This window comes from Sarcophilus harrisii, chromosome 3 (genome assembly GCF_902635505.1).
Source record: "Sarcophilus harrisii chromosome 3, mSarHar1.11, whole genome shotgun sequence".
NCBI lineage: Eukaryota > Metazoa > Chordata > Mammalia > Dasyuromorphia > Dasyuridae > Sarcophilus > Sarcophilus harrisii.
Window position 1 is genome coordinate 370261064 of NC_045428.1, and position 14328 is coordinate 370275391.

At 32.9% G+C, this 14328-nt stretch overlaps 1 protein-coding gene across 2 annotated transcripts in view; it reads left to right on the forward strand.

Annotated features, from left to right (window-relative positions):
- Nucleotides 1-476: 476 nt before the first annotated feature.
- HECW2 (HECT, C2 and WW domain containing E3 ubiquitin protein ligase 2) overlaps nucleotides 477-14328 on the forward strand; it is a 369280-nt gene continuing 355428 nt past the window's right edge. The window contains exon 1 of one of the 2 annotated variants that reach the window (XM_031960290.1): nucleotides 477-986. The gene's annotated coding sequence lies outside the window, so the exon portion shown is untranslated. The remainder of the gene's footprint in view (nucleotides 987-14328) is intronic. The other variant, XM_031960289.1, reaches the window with a different exon arrangement.

Sequence of the window (14328 nt, forward strand, 5' to 3'; positions counted from 1 at the left end):
GAAGACTGGAAACATGTCCCCCGCATGTGGCACTGTGGATTAAAGTGTTTGCTTTATGCTAGTTTTGACCAGGTAAAATCACTTGTATATTGCTTCTTCCCTTTCTTATACATCACTAGTTTGTGATTACTCTGCATACCTGCCTGCTATTTATTAATTGACCCCACAGTGAGACAAAACATGGATCAAAATAACCTTTAACACTTTATTCTTTTATATTGAAAAAAATATTTATTTACAATGAAATTTATTGTCTTCAAGAAGCCTTCTGTAACACATGCAGTTATGATCCTCATGGCCATTTTATTACCCCCTTCCTCATTCTACTTATATTTTTTAATAAAAGTGTTTAAAGGCAACAGATAATCTTCTTCCTAAAGATCATGCCTCTGTTAATTCTTCTGTGTAGATCCGAGAAGTAATGATATATCAATTGGTATTCTTGAATATTTCCTCTCTCTGGAGGTATTCTCTAAACCATTTTACCTTATAAAATTTATTTCCACTAAAACCTAACTTGCTTTATCTTTTGTGGTTTTATTTATTAATGATTTTGAACATAAGTCCAGGGGAGGGCAAAGGTTTGTTTATTTAATAGTATAGAAATATGAAATTTTTTTTTTTTTTTGCTTGTAGCAGAGCTGGGTTTTTCCAGTTCTATTTGCTTGGAATAGGCTTTACAGCACAATTGTGACTGTTTTGATTAAGAATGGGGAAAACAATGAGACAGTGATGTATTGACTGTGACTTGGATGGACACAATAGGAGGGCGGTGTTTTGGCCTTCTTATTTTTTTATTTTATGTTCTAGATGACAGAGCACAGGATTGTGACTCAGGATATTTAGGTTGCATTCTTGATTGCTCCATGTCCTCTTTGTATGATCCTTTTAAAAGAAATGTCATTTTTAAGGTTACCTCTGGTTTTCTTCCATCTGTAAAATGAAGCAGTGGGAGGATTGATGAATGCTTTCTACCTAAAACCATGGTAAGTAGAAGGATGTTGGGGGTAATATGATTGATAAAGGCTGTCAGTATGCCTAAAATAATATTTTTTCTTATAATGGATTTATAAGTTTGTATTTTATTTAGATATTGGCTATAACTCAGGGGTTCCTTGAAAAATAACCTAAAATTAGCATTTTATCTTTTAGGAAAAGCTATTATCATTAATGTATTTGTGTTTCATTACAAAAATGAGATTCTTGAAAAATCTACCAAGATATTTGAAAATCTACCTCACTTCATTTTAGGAGAATTCAGTTGTATTGAGGTTGGGAAGGGGAACTCTAAAAGTTTGTGGTCACAGACTGGTGTCGTGAGATATCTCAAAAGAATTTGCAGGCTTGAGCCCATCTTTTAGTCAAGGGGCAAAGTTTATTGTAACTAATATCATTACAAAGCAGGCTTGAATTTCTGAAAAGAAATTAGCAGAGAAACAGAAGCAAGGAAATACATTTAGACAGCTTTCAATCATTGATATGCTAATTCTGTGGCTCCTAGGTAGGAAGGAGGAGTGATCTCCAGAATTTGGTTCTTTCTGGCAAGATTATCAGTCAGCAGTGAATTGAGGAGTGGACTCTGTAATTTGGTTGACCAACAGATTATTTTTCTGACAGTCAGCAATGAATTGAGGAGTGGTCTCCAGATTTAGGCAGATTGTCAGAACAATAGTATTCCTATCTTGGGAAGGGGCAAAGCCAGAGAACTTTGGAATCAGATAGATTGCCAGAACAGAAGCCCCTCTAAAATCAGGGGACCACAAAATTTCATTACATCATTTGCAATATGGTACTCTTTTTTTTTTTATTTGTTATGTTTCTCTGGGAAAATCTATGATCTTTAAGTTATCTCTGTATTCTTTAGTTTTTCTTTATTAAATTTTTTTTTTGCTTTGGCCTTTATAGAATTAATTTTACATTAATTTATTATTATATAATTTATTTTGATTTATAATTAATTTATTATTATATAATTACTTTATATTAATTATAAAATTGTTACTATTTACGTTTTTTTTTTAACTTTTTTCCTTGCTGTTTATTTTGTCCTGTTTCTCATTCTCTTTTTCATGGCTTCTACTTCTTTGGAAAGAGTCTCCACTTCAACTCTTTTTCTTTCTTTTTTTTTTTTTAATTAAAGTTTTTTATTTTCAAAATGTATAGATTGATAATTTTTGACATTCACCCCTACAAAACCCTGTGTTCTAATTTTTTTCTTTCCGTTCCCCCACCTTGTCCCCCAGTTGGCAAATGATCCAGTATATGTTGAACATATGCAATTATTCTCTATATATTTCCACAAATATTATGCTACTCCAGAAAAATCAGATCAAAAAGGAAAAAAAAATGAGAAAGAAAGAAAATAAAATGCAAGCAAACAACAAAAAGAGTGAAAATACTATGTTGTGATCCACATTCAGTTCCCATGGTCCTCTCTCTGAGTGTAGATAGCTCTCTTCATCACAAGACCATTGGGATTAGTCTGAATCACCTCATTGTTGATGAGAGACATGTCCATCAGAATTAATCATTGTATAGTCTTGCCATTGCCATATATATAATGATCTCTTGGTTCTGCCCATTTCACTCAGCATCAGTTCATGTAAGTTTATCCAGGTCTCTCTGAAATCATCCTGCTGGTCATTTCTTACAGAGCAATAAAATTCCAAAATATTCATATACCACAATTTATTCAGCCATTCTCCAATTGATGGGCATCCACTCATTTCCAGTTTTTTATCACAACAAAAAAGGCTGCCTCAAACATTTTTGCATATGTGGATCCCTTTCCCTCTTTTATCCTTTAGGATACAGGCCCAGTAAAAACACTGCTGGGTCAAAGTGTATGCATAGTTTGGTAGCCTTTTGATCATAGTTCTAAATTGCATTTCCAGAATGGTTGAATCAGTTCACAACTCCATCAGTATTTCCACGTCCCTGCCAACATTCATCATTATCTTTTTCTGTCATTTTAGCCAATCTAAGAGGTGTGTAGTGTCAACTCTTTTTCTTAAACTTCTATTTGTGTTGTCTTATTTCTACACTGAAAGCTCTAATTTCTGATCTAAATTTGTTACTAATTTATCTCTTTAGACTTTGTTAGTCTTTTGAAACAATCCAGAAATTCTTGTTATTACTCTATGATCTCTAGGGAGGGTAGAAAATATTTTTCATTAGGCAATAAATATTGGTTCATTGTCTTTCACATAATATTTGTTCAAAGTGCTTTGGTTTCATTACAAAGGTTTGCTCAATTTCTCTTCCGGTTTTAAGTTTTTCTATGTTGACTTATTTAATTGTGTGATATGTTTTTATTCCCATTTTTCTCTTCTGATCTAATTTTTTGATAATTCTCTTGTTCTGTTCTTTGGTCCATCCCTTTCTGTTGGAATTTCTGGGATGCTCTAAACTTGTGGAAGTTGATGTTTTAGATACCCTCCTCTGAATAAGGGTGAAGGAGAGTACTGTCCTCAATATCTTTTCCAGTAACCTTTCCATTAGCCTTATGTGCTGCTTCCCTTACAGTCTATGTCTCCAAGTGCCCATCATTTATCATAGCATATTTTTTTTTTAGCCCAATTGGATTCCTCTTTTCCTTTGGCTGTTCATTTTCATGAGGCTGCATAGAATTGGTACCTGTTTGCTTCTTGTGGGTTGGTAGTAATTCATGGTATTTGGACAGTCACTATAGCTGAGAGTGATATCTATGATTAGCCCCTAAGTCACAAGTATGCAAATTTGCTTGTGCTTATTGTTATCTGGGTACTGAATGAGCTCTAAGTATTAACTTAGAGGTTTTTAGTATGTTTGTGTGTGTTTGTAAAGGTTTCTAATTTTCTTATCTGGTGGTAACTATAATTACTTAATTTATCCTGGTATATAAAAACATTTGTTAAACTCTTTTTAAAAAAAAAGTTAAAGGTTTAAAAAAGATTAGTGACTATTCTGTCATCTTTCTGTCATCTTCCTTGAAATTTGAGTTGGTAGAAATGGACAGTTTCATTTTTGCCTTCACAAATTTTGGGGACATGGATGTAATAATACCTAGTTTTTATTATTATTTTTTAAAAAAAGATTTCATTCTTTGAATTCTCTAAAACAAAAAAATCCAGCAGGACTAACTTTGATTTTTAACATTATACATTTTCTCAAAAATGAGAACTTGAAGATTGCCTTATGTTTAAATTAAATTTGCTGTTTATAATGACTCTTTATAAGAGTTGAACTTAAAATCACAGGGTTTAAAATTACTTTATTGGCAATGAAAGTGTTAAAATGACACTTCTAACTTTTTATTTACAGTCATGGTTAAGTTCCTAAAATTCTTTGAGGGAGAAGAACACTTTCTATAATTAGTTGCTGTTGAAAGTTTATTTGCAGAAGTGAATCAGTAAGTCTGTGTTAGGTATTTTGCTATTTCCCTCATTTGTGTGGCACATATTTTTAAAATTTAAACTTAAATTAAAAAAATATTTTTTTTGTGAGCACTTTAGGTTTTTTACATTATCTACATTTATTTCCCAGTGTTGACCTTCTCTCTTTCCCTTAGAGGTATATTTTTAAACAAATATTTTTTAAAAGAAAATTCAGTTCAGCAAAACTAGATTATATATTTTAAATATTATTTAATATTATATATGATATATATTATATTATTTTATATGTATAGACATATATGAAAATAGTCTGCAGTTATAAATGAAAGTGTTAGTATCTTTCAAAATCTATAAAGAAACAAGGAGGGAAGGAATAGGATAAAGTTGGGGTATAGAAGGTATTGTAGTTATGGCAGTGAGAAAAGGTGTGTAGATTTTTTGGCAAGAGATTAAGAGGGAGGGAAAGGATGGCATAAGATAAGGTGGGATGCAGAAGGGTCTTTAGATTAACCAGAGTGTAATGTTAGGTGTGTGGATTAATGAGAATGGGATAAAGTGGGAGGGAAAAAGTGGAGGGAGAAGATTAGGCAGGCATCCATGGGTGAGGGGAGGTTAAGTAATAACAAGGCAAGTTAAGGAGTTAGAAATAGAGATGTTCATAAATACTGTGACAAAGATCAGGAATAGAATTCATTCCGGAAAAAAAAAAAAGTAGGGCTAGTAATCATTGCTCCCAAACAAAGTCAAACAAAAGAGAAATCTGCATTATGTCAGCCATATTAATATTTTAGATGCATGTCTATACTTGTGTAGATGAGTATGTATATGTGTAAATGTATGCATGTAGGTGTGTGATGTATTTATGTATTTAGATATATGTATATGTTTGGGTATGTGTATGTGTGTGCATGTATATGTGTGTATGTCTACACCTTTGCTTATATAGTCTGCTTGGAAGAAATTGAGGGGATGAGAGGGGAAAAAAAGAGCAAAATAAAAAGTGCACAGCAAAGAACAAAAGAATAACCTATAAGGAAACAAAGAAAAGATGGACAGTCATAAATATATAATTTCTTCTATTATTATTTATGCTTTTTTGAAATAAAAAGGTATTGTTACATATTTTGAATCCTCCTTGGTGGTCTGCTGGGCACATGACAATATATATATTTTTTATTTTCCTTGTCTTCCTTTTTCTATTTTATGTTTTTCTTATCTTATATTTAGTTTTAAATAAATAAGTTTTAAAAAATAGTCTGCAATGTTCCACATTCACAGCTGTCCAATTGGGCAAAAAACAAAAACAAAGAGTTATCTTCTCATATCTCTTCTCTAGGACCACTTAAAAAACAAATCAACCTAATAAAGAAACAGTTACTTTAATCTGGTGGGATTTTGATAGAGGGAGAATACACTTTCCATACTGCTTACCATTCCTGGCTCCTGCACATATTGTCAAGAAATATTTATCATATACAGAGCTGGAGAACTACGGAATTGATTAAGGATTATACCACACTGATAGCTACATTAGTATACTCACCACATCTTTCTCTTTCTCCTTTGCTTGGAAAATGTCAAATCCTAATGAATGAGAAGCTTTCTAGGGTATTGTAACTACAAGTGTGGTTGTTGTTCAGTTGTTTTTCAGTCATGTCCAACACTTTGTGACCCCCTCTGGATTGTGTTGTTTTTTTTTTTTTGGCAAAAACACTGGAGTAGTTTGTCATGAATTTCAGCTCATTTTACAGGTAAGGAAACTGAGGCAAATGTGATTGCATGACTTGCCCAAGGTCACACAGCTAGATAAATCTTTCTGAATGTAGGATAGGTGCTGTATCCACTGTACTACATAGCTGTCAGTAGTATGGCAGAAAGGGACAAAGCCAAGACATAATCAGAAGATCTGAATTTCAGACTGGGTTTAGTTGTGTGACAATAAAGTCATTTAACATCATTAAGCCTCATTTTCCTCATCTGCAAAATCAGCACAACAATATATTGGGTAGGACATGGTCCTTGTGCAGGACAGGGTCATTGTGTATGACAGGGTCATTATAAAGAATGTACCTTATAGACTTGTAAAGCTCCACGTACATGTTTGCTATTGCTGTAATATTATAGTTTAAATTAACAGAAGCATAGATAACATCTGGGACTTGGATGGGACTTCCATGGCCATACAGATTTAACCTGTATGTGAAAGGATTACTTATTTCCTCCACATACCTGAGAGATGGTCATCTAGACTGACTGAAAATCTCCAGGGAAGACTAATACATTACATCTTGAGGCAGCTCATCCCACTTTTGAACAACTCCAATTGTTAGTTTTTCTTCACTTTCAAGTCCAACTGCCTCTTTGAAATTTCTACCCATTGTACCTGCTTTTGTCCTTTGGGGATAAATTGATAATTATTTAATATTAATGTTGTTAAGTAACACTAATCAGTCTATTTTAACACATATGTTCCTATTATGTTAAACATAATTTTATTTGCATTTTCTATATATTTCTATTTAATTATGATTAGTATAATAATAATTTCAAACTTAGTATTGACTTTAGGAAACTACATAGGAATGCATTTGATAATATAGAGATACTTTACTTTTCTGTCATTGATTTGGGACAAGGAATCTCCATATAAGTAAGCTTTTCAGATAACTAATATCAAGGGTCTGAAGTCAGCTTTAAACTCAAGTCCTCTTGATTGCAGGACCAGTGCCATCTAGCTGTCCCTATCCCCCAAGTTTTTCAGGAAAATATTAATTTCTTAAGGGCTAAAGTTGCTTTATTTTTGTTTGTGCTCTCAGGACCTTGCATATAATGCCATAAGTGTTTAAAATATATTTATTTGAATTGTTTAAGTCATTAGTGAAATAAAAGTAATAAACCCAAGGTAGAGTCTGAGTGCTTTTTCTATGCAGAGTAAATAATCAGAGTTTTTGATCGTGGGTTCTATGACAACTATTTCAGCCAACACAAAAAATGGACCACTGGTCAATTAGAGTTCAGTCCTTAGAGCATGGCACGTGGAGGCTTGGTGAACTTTTTGGAAAAGCATCATTGCAGGACTTTCCCTTCCACATGCACAGATATTCTCCATTTCTTGTTGACTTATATGATCATTAAAAAGCCTTTTAATTGGCTTCTGAGCCACAACTGAGTGTGCATGCTGCAGGTGGGAGAAAACAAAATACTGCTTTCTTCTCGATGGTTTTTGAAAGAGAAAGAAAAAGAAATACTGTAAGCTTCCAGGTAGCAAAAGAAGTAGTAGTAATAGTAGTGGTGGTGGTAGTAGAAGTAATAGTATCTTATGACTTTCTTCAATTGACCACTATGTTGCCATAAAATTCATGGTACTTTTCTCTTGTGTTTTTTTTTTTCTTTTTTTGTTTTGTTTTGTTTTGTTTTTTTTTTGCTGAGGCAATTGGGATTAAGTGACTTGCCCAGGGTCACACAGCTAGGAAGTGTTAAGTATCTTAGGACAGATTTGAACTCAGGTCCTCCTTACTTCAGGGCTGGTGCTTTATTTCCTGATTCTTAAGTTAGGGTAGTAGAGACAAATTAGATTAGGTTATAACCTTGTGAGCATTAAATAGCAATTAGAATCTATAGCAGAGATTGCCATTTACCACCATAGCCAAGTCTGATAAGGAGCAAGATCTGAGGAATGACATGGTTGGTTTATTCTAGCAATAGATTGACCTGGCCATTGTGAAGAATGGCATGGAACAACTCTTCCTTTTAAGGTTTTCACCATTCACTACCCTCATTTTCCCTAGTGATTTTTCTTAGAAAGTCCTCATGACCCTTTTATAGTTCCTGAGCAATATTACACTTGAACAGTGACAAAGAAGGAAATGTCTATACTTTCTTAAACATCTTCAGAGGAGATTCCAAGTCCCTCTTCTACAGTAAAGAGAAAAATCTTTCCATAACTTGGAATTCCTTCCTATATTCTTTTGAAAGGATTTTGTATATTTTAAAACATTTCTGAGGCTAGATATTTGCAAATTTAAAAGGACAGCTATGTTTGAAGAGCGGGTTGCATCTGAACATTATTTTCCTATTTGGAGAAGTGAGTCAATCCACCTTTGAAGTGACAAAATAGTCACTTGGAAAACTTTCCTAGGTTAGGGTAATAATTAAAGAAGGGTTAATAAGCCTAGATTTGTCTGTCAGACTTTTAGATATTGACATCATCTCTCTTTTTAAAGTTCAATCAAAAGAATTTTTACTTAGGAAGAATTGCACCGAATCAGAGACTTTTTGGACAAGGATACCAGAAAGTATCCTTATGTTAAAGAAAATCTTGGAATCAAGAGAACTGATCTCTTGTACATACTTACTATGTCAGTTTTGGCAAATCATTTTATTCCTCTGGGTCTCCATTTCTTCATTTGTATAATTAAAGAGGTACCTAAGTGGCATAATGGAGTGAAAGAAAGATTTGGAATTAAAAAGATTTGAGCTGTAATCCTGTCTCAGATGACAGTAAGTCACTTAGACACTCTGTGCCTCAATTGTTTCCTCATTTATAAAATAAGGGGTTAGACTTGGTGGCCTCCAACCTCCTTTCCAATTGTAAGATTTTTGATATTATGATGAACTGTCTTCTCACAGCTCTGAAACTCTGCTGTCTTGTCTAACAAACCTTGTCATTTTTATGGATGATGAACCAGAAGACTAAAGAGGTAAAGCCCTTTTCCCACAGTCATATCTGTAGATTCAGAACCCAATAGATAAATGAAGATGATGATGGGAAATAGTCAAAATGTGACTGTAAATCACTATAGTTTTTCAATTCAATTTCTCCCTTTTATTTGGCTATGGTAATAATAAACATTTTAAAGTAAACATATTAGAAATATTTTCTGTCTATAAATGGGCATAGTCTTCTTCTCATGGATCAAGCTGTAGTCTAGACTTTGTCTTATCTACATATCTACCAAAAACATAGAAAATACCTGAACTTATAGTCAAGAAAATATGTCTCCTAGCGGAATCCATGCATTCCTTTTGACTTAAAGTGTGTGGCTCAGGATCTTTAGAGAAGGCCTTTCTACTGCTCAACTCTCCAGATCTGTGTGGAATGTACAGCTAATAGAACCAGTAAAGGAGGTCTGTGGATTTGTGCCTATATATCATGGCTCTGTAATATGTTGCTTCTCTATGCACAAGGTTCCAGTCTATGCTAGTTTTCTCTCTGTCTTTCTATCTCTCTATTTCTCTGTCTCTATCTCTCTGTCTCTGTCTCTATCTCTGTCTGTCTGTCTGTCTGTCTGTCTCTCTCTCTCTCTCTTTCTCTCTGTCTTTCTCTGTCTCTCTCTCTCTCTGTCTTTCTCCCCTTCCTCCTTTTTTCTTCCCTCCCTCTCCTCCTCCCTTTCTTTTTCTTTTTTCTCTCCCCATTTGCATCTCCCTCCCTACTTTATGATATAGCGATATTACTCTCATTGAGTCTCCATTTTCTTTGTCTTTTTATATTAGTCTTTCATTTCCCTGGATTTTCTTTCTCTACAATCTTTCCCATCTCTATTGAACAAACACAGATTAAAAAGAAAGGAAAAAGGAGTTCCCTTTTCAAATTCCCAACAATTTTCATAGTCAAGTAAAGCAAATTATAGCATTGGCCATGCAACATAATATTTTAAAAAATACATTAAAATTGATATGTAACAGGATTTCCCATGTATCACAAGTAAATCCTTTAAATGTTGAAAAGTTTTACTTTGGGATTCTTCTCGAGTTCTTTGGTTGTAAAAGGTCATGCTTTTTCATTTGATATAGGTGATATTGATGCATTTTGCAAAAGAATATCTTGAAAAACAATTTGATCTCTTTGGAATATAGACCCATTCAATATCACTACTATATTTGTATTCCAAAGAGATCAGAGAAAAAAGAAAGTGTACAATATGTACAAAATATTCATAGCAGCTCTTTTTGTAGAGGTAAGAAATGGAAATTGAGGAAATAGAATCAACTGGAGAATGACTGAACAACCTGTGGTATATTATTGTGGTAGAATATTATTGTGCTATAAAAAAAATGACAAGGATAGTGGTTTCAGAAAAACCACCTGTCTAGAAAGACAGTTATGAATTAATCCAGAAGGAAGCAGATTGTTGTACACAGTAAAAGTTATATTGTAAAGAAGATTATATATGAAAGACTTAGCTACTCTGATCAATCAATGCAATGTCCAAGAGAGTCCCGAAGGATTGAAAAATGTTATTCACTTCCATAGAACTGATGAACTGAGTGAAAATTGAAAATGTAATTTTCTCACCTTTATTTTTCTTGTGTTTTTTTTTTCAATATGGCTAATATGGAAATGTTTTGCAAAATTTTATGTATAATTAATATCATATTACTTGACTTCTTATTGGGTGGGGGGGTTGGAAGGAAGGGGAGAGTATGGAAACCAAAATTTTTTTAAAAGGATGCTAAAAATAAATAAATAACAGATTATGTGTACATATCTAATACTTTAGAAAAGAGAAAATTAAAACAATTTGAGAGGATCATTGAACCATTTAAAGAATCACAGTTTTTTCCCCCACAATAGATTATCCAATATTGATTATAATTTTAAAAAACTGATCTTGAAATAGTCTCATTTTTAGAATTTATATGTAAGGGATAGACACAATGCCCTACTATACATAGTTCTTTTTTTATTGCCTGAAAATTCTGTGGATTGTCATTTTTGTTATCAAAGTGACCACAGATATCATGGGTTAAACTTGGTGGCTGTATTGCCTTAATTCACTCCCTTTCATCCTATGTATTTTTAATATTCCAAAGGAAAAAGTTTTTAAAAGGAAAACTATTTAGTAAATATCAATCTCAGCCAGAGTAAGAATAACAAAGAAACAAAAAACAAATATGCATAAACTCATCTTGGTTGGATCTGTGTTTTTGGAATATTCATTACCAGACAGAATAAGTTCCTGGAAGAAGAGGCTAGAAGATTAGAAGGAAAATTAGAGTAGGTGCAAGAAACATAAATGAAGAGGGAGATGTTTGGAAGTAATAGTATTGTTCAAATACAGTTTAGATAAAAGTATCTACTCCAGTGGGAAGTCCTTGTTCCTAACTATAGAAACTGGCCTGTGAGAAGCTTTTTTTTTTTTTTTTTTTTGAAGTCTGCTTGAATCCTTAACTTTGAAGATGCTACACAGAGCTTTTGACCTCCTTTACGTTGAGTCCTATTAGATTGAATGCTAGTCTTTTTTTTTTTTTTTTTTTTTTTTACAGATATATAAAGTCATAAATCTTAGAATTTAATGACAGGAAGATTTTTATGGAAAAATTAGCCATTATGCAATGATCATCTTTCATTCAGAAATCACAGGTATTTTCTAAGAGTAGATATTCATCTTCTTTAAAAATCAGAGAAGGTAAATCTCTCAAAGGAAATCTAAATTGACATATCAAATCAGTTGTAGAGCTGGAAATATAACAACAAAGTCTCCTCCCATATTATTCAGTAAGCTGTAATTATAGAACAAAGTAGGAACTTAGTACATAAAAAGAGCTTTCTGACAAGGAAGCCAGTTTATTATAATGGTCATGCAACCAAGTCACAAATTTAGAATGTCAGAAACTCTGGAAGAACAATGAAATTAAAATAGGTACATACAACATAAAACTACCAACTTCAGGAAATTCTCAGGATTCATAAAGTTGGGGGAAAGCCAATAGGGGAAGTATTAAATGAATATTAATATACAGTATAAAAAAACATTGCTTTTATGCATGTTCATTTTTCCATTTTATTGAAACATCAATATAGCTAAAGAATCAGAATAAGAATACGTGAGTATTTTCTTCTAAGGCTCCTCCAAATCTTGAGACTTAATTTTGCTAAGAAGATAATTTAGGAAATGTACAGGTTTAAATTTACTGCTGTGAGGTTTGGGGGTGAGATTATAAAATAAATGAACTAATGTGTCTGGGAGTTTCACAGTAGGAGACTTAAATCTAGGATTAGAATGCAGAGAGAATTAATTCAAGATCTTATTGCCAAGGCAAACCTTTTAAACTGCCTAAATGACCATCTTTTCTTTTTGTTATTAAAGCTTTTTATTTTCAAAACATATGTATGGATAATTTTCAACATTCATCCTCCCAAATCCTTATATTCCAATTTTTTTATCTTCCTTCCTTCCACCCTCTCTTCCCTAAATGGCAAGTAAGCCAATATATGTTAAATATGTGCAATTTTTCTATATATATTTCCACAATTATCATGCTGCACAAGACAAATCAGACCAAAAAGGAAAAAAAATGAGAAAGAAAACAAAACGCAAGCAAACAACAACAAAAAAGTGAAAATACTGTGTTGTGATGATCCACACTCAGTTCCCACAGTCCTCTCTCTGCGTGTAGATGGCTTTCTTCATCACAAGATTAGAACTGGCCTGAATCATCTCGTTGTTGATGAGAGCCATGTCCATCAGAATTGATCTTCATATAATCTTACTGTTGTTGTGCACAGTGATCTCCTGGTCCTGCTCATTTCACTTAGCATCAGTTCATGTAAGTCTCTCTAGGCCTCTCTGAAATCTGAAATCATCTTGTTGATCATTTCTTATAGATTCTTCATTCTCCAGCTGATGGGTATCCACTCATTTTCCAGTTCTTTGCCACTACAAAAAGAGCTGCCTCAAACATTTTTGTATATTTGGGTCCCTTTCCCTCCTTTATGATCTCTTTGGGATACAAGTCCAGTAGAAACACTGTTGGTTCAAAGGGCATGCACAATTTGATAACCCTTTGGGAATAGTTCCAAATTTCTCTCCAGAATAGTTGGATCAGTTCACAGTTCCACCAGCAATGTATCAGTGTCCCAGTTTTCTTGCATCTGCTCCAATATTTGTCATTATCTTTTCCTTTCATCTTATCCAATCTGAGAGGTGTATAGTGGTACCTCAGAATTGTGTTGTTATGCATTTCTCTGATCAATAGTGATTTAAAGCATCTTCTCATATGATTAGAAAGTTTTAATTTTTTCATCTGAAGATTGTTTATATCCTCAATTGGAGAATGGCTTGAATTCTTATAAATTAGAATCAATTTTCTATATATTTTAGAAATAAAGCCTTTATCAGAACCCTTGAATATAAAAATTCTTTCCCAGTTTATGGCTTCCCTTCTAATTTTGTCCTCATTGGTTGTTTTTGTACAAAATTTTTTTAATGTAATATAATCAAAATTATCATTTTGTATTCAATAATGTATCCCAGTATTTCTTTGGTCAAAATTCCTTCCTTCTCCACAGATCTGAAAGGTAAATTCTCCTTTGTTCTTCTAATTTGCTTATAATATCACTCTTTATGTCTAAATCATGAACCCATTTCAACCTTATCTTGGTATACAGTGTCAGGTGTGGGTCAATGCCTAGTTTTTGCCATATTAATTTTCAATTTTCTCAGCAGTTTCTGTCAAATAGTGAATTCTTCTCCCAAAAACTGGGGTCTTTGTATTTGACAAACACTAGATTACTATAATCATTCCATATTTTATACTGTTAACCTAACCGATTTGCTACACTGTTTCTTAGCCAGTACCAAATGGTTTTGATGACTGCTGCTTATAATATAGTTTTAGCTCTGATATAGCTAGAGCACCTTCATTTACATTTTTTTCCATGAATTCTCTTGAAATTCTTGACCTTTTGTTCTTCCAGATGAACTTTGTTATTTTTTTCTAGCTCTGCAAAATAGTTTCTTAGGAGTTTGATTGGATTAATTTGGGTAGTATTGTCATTTTTATTATATTAGCTGAGCCTATTTAGTATTTTCCCAATTGATTAGATCTGACTTTATTTCTGTAGAAAGCATTTTGTAATTGTGTTCATATAGTTTCTGACTTTGCCTTAGCAGATAGACTCCCAAATATTTTATATTATCTACAATTATTTTAGGTGGAATTTCTCTTT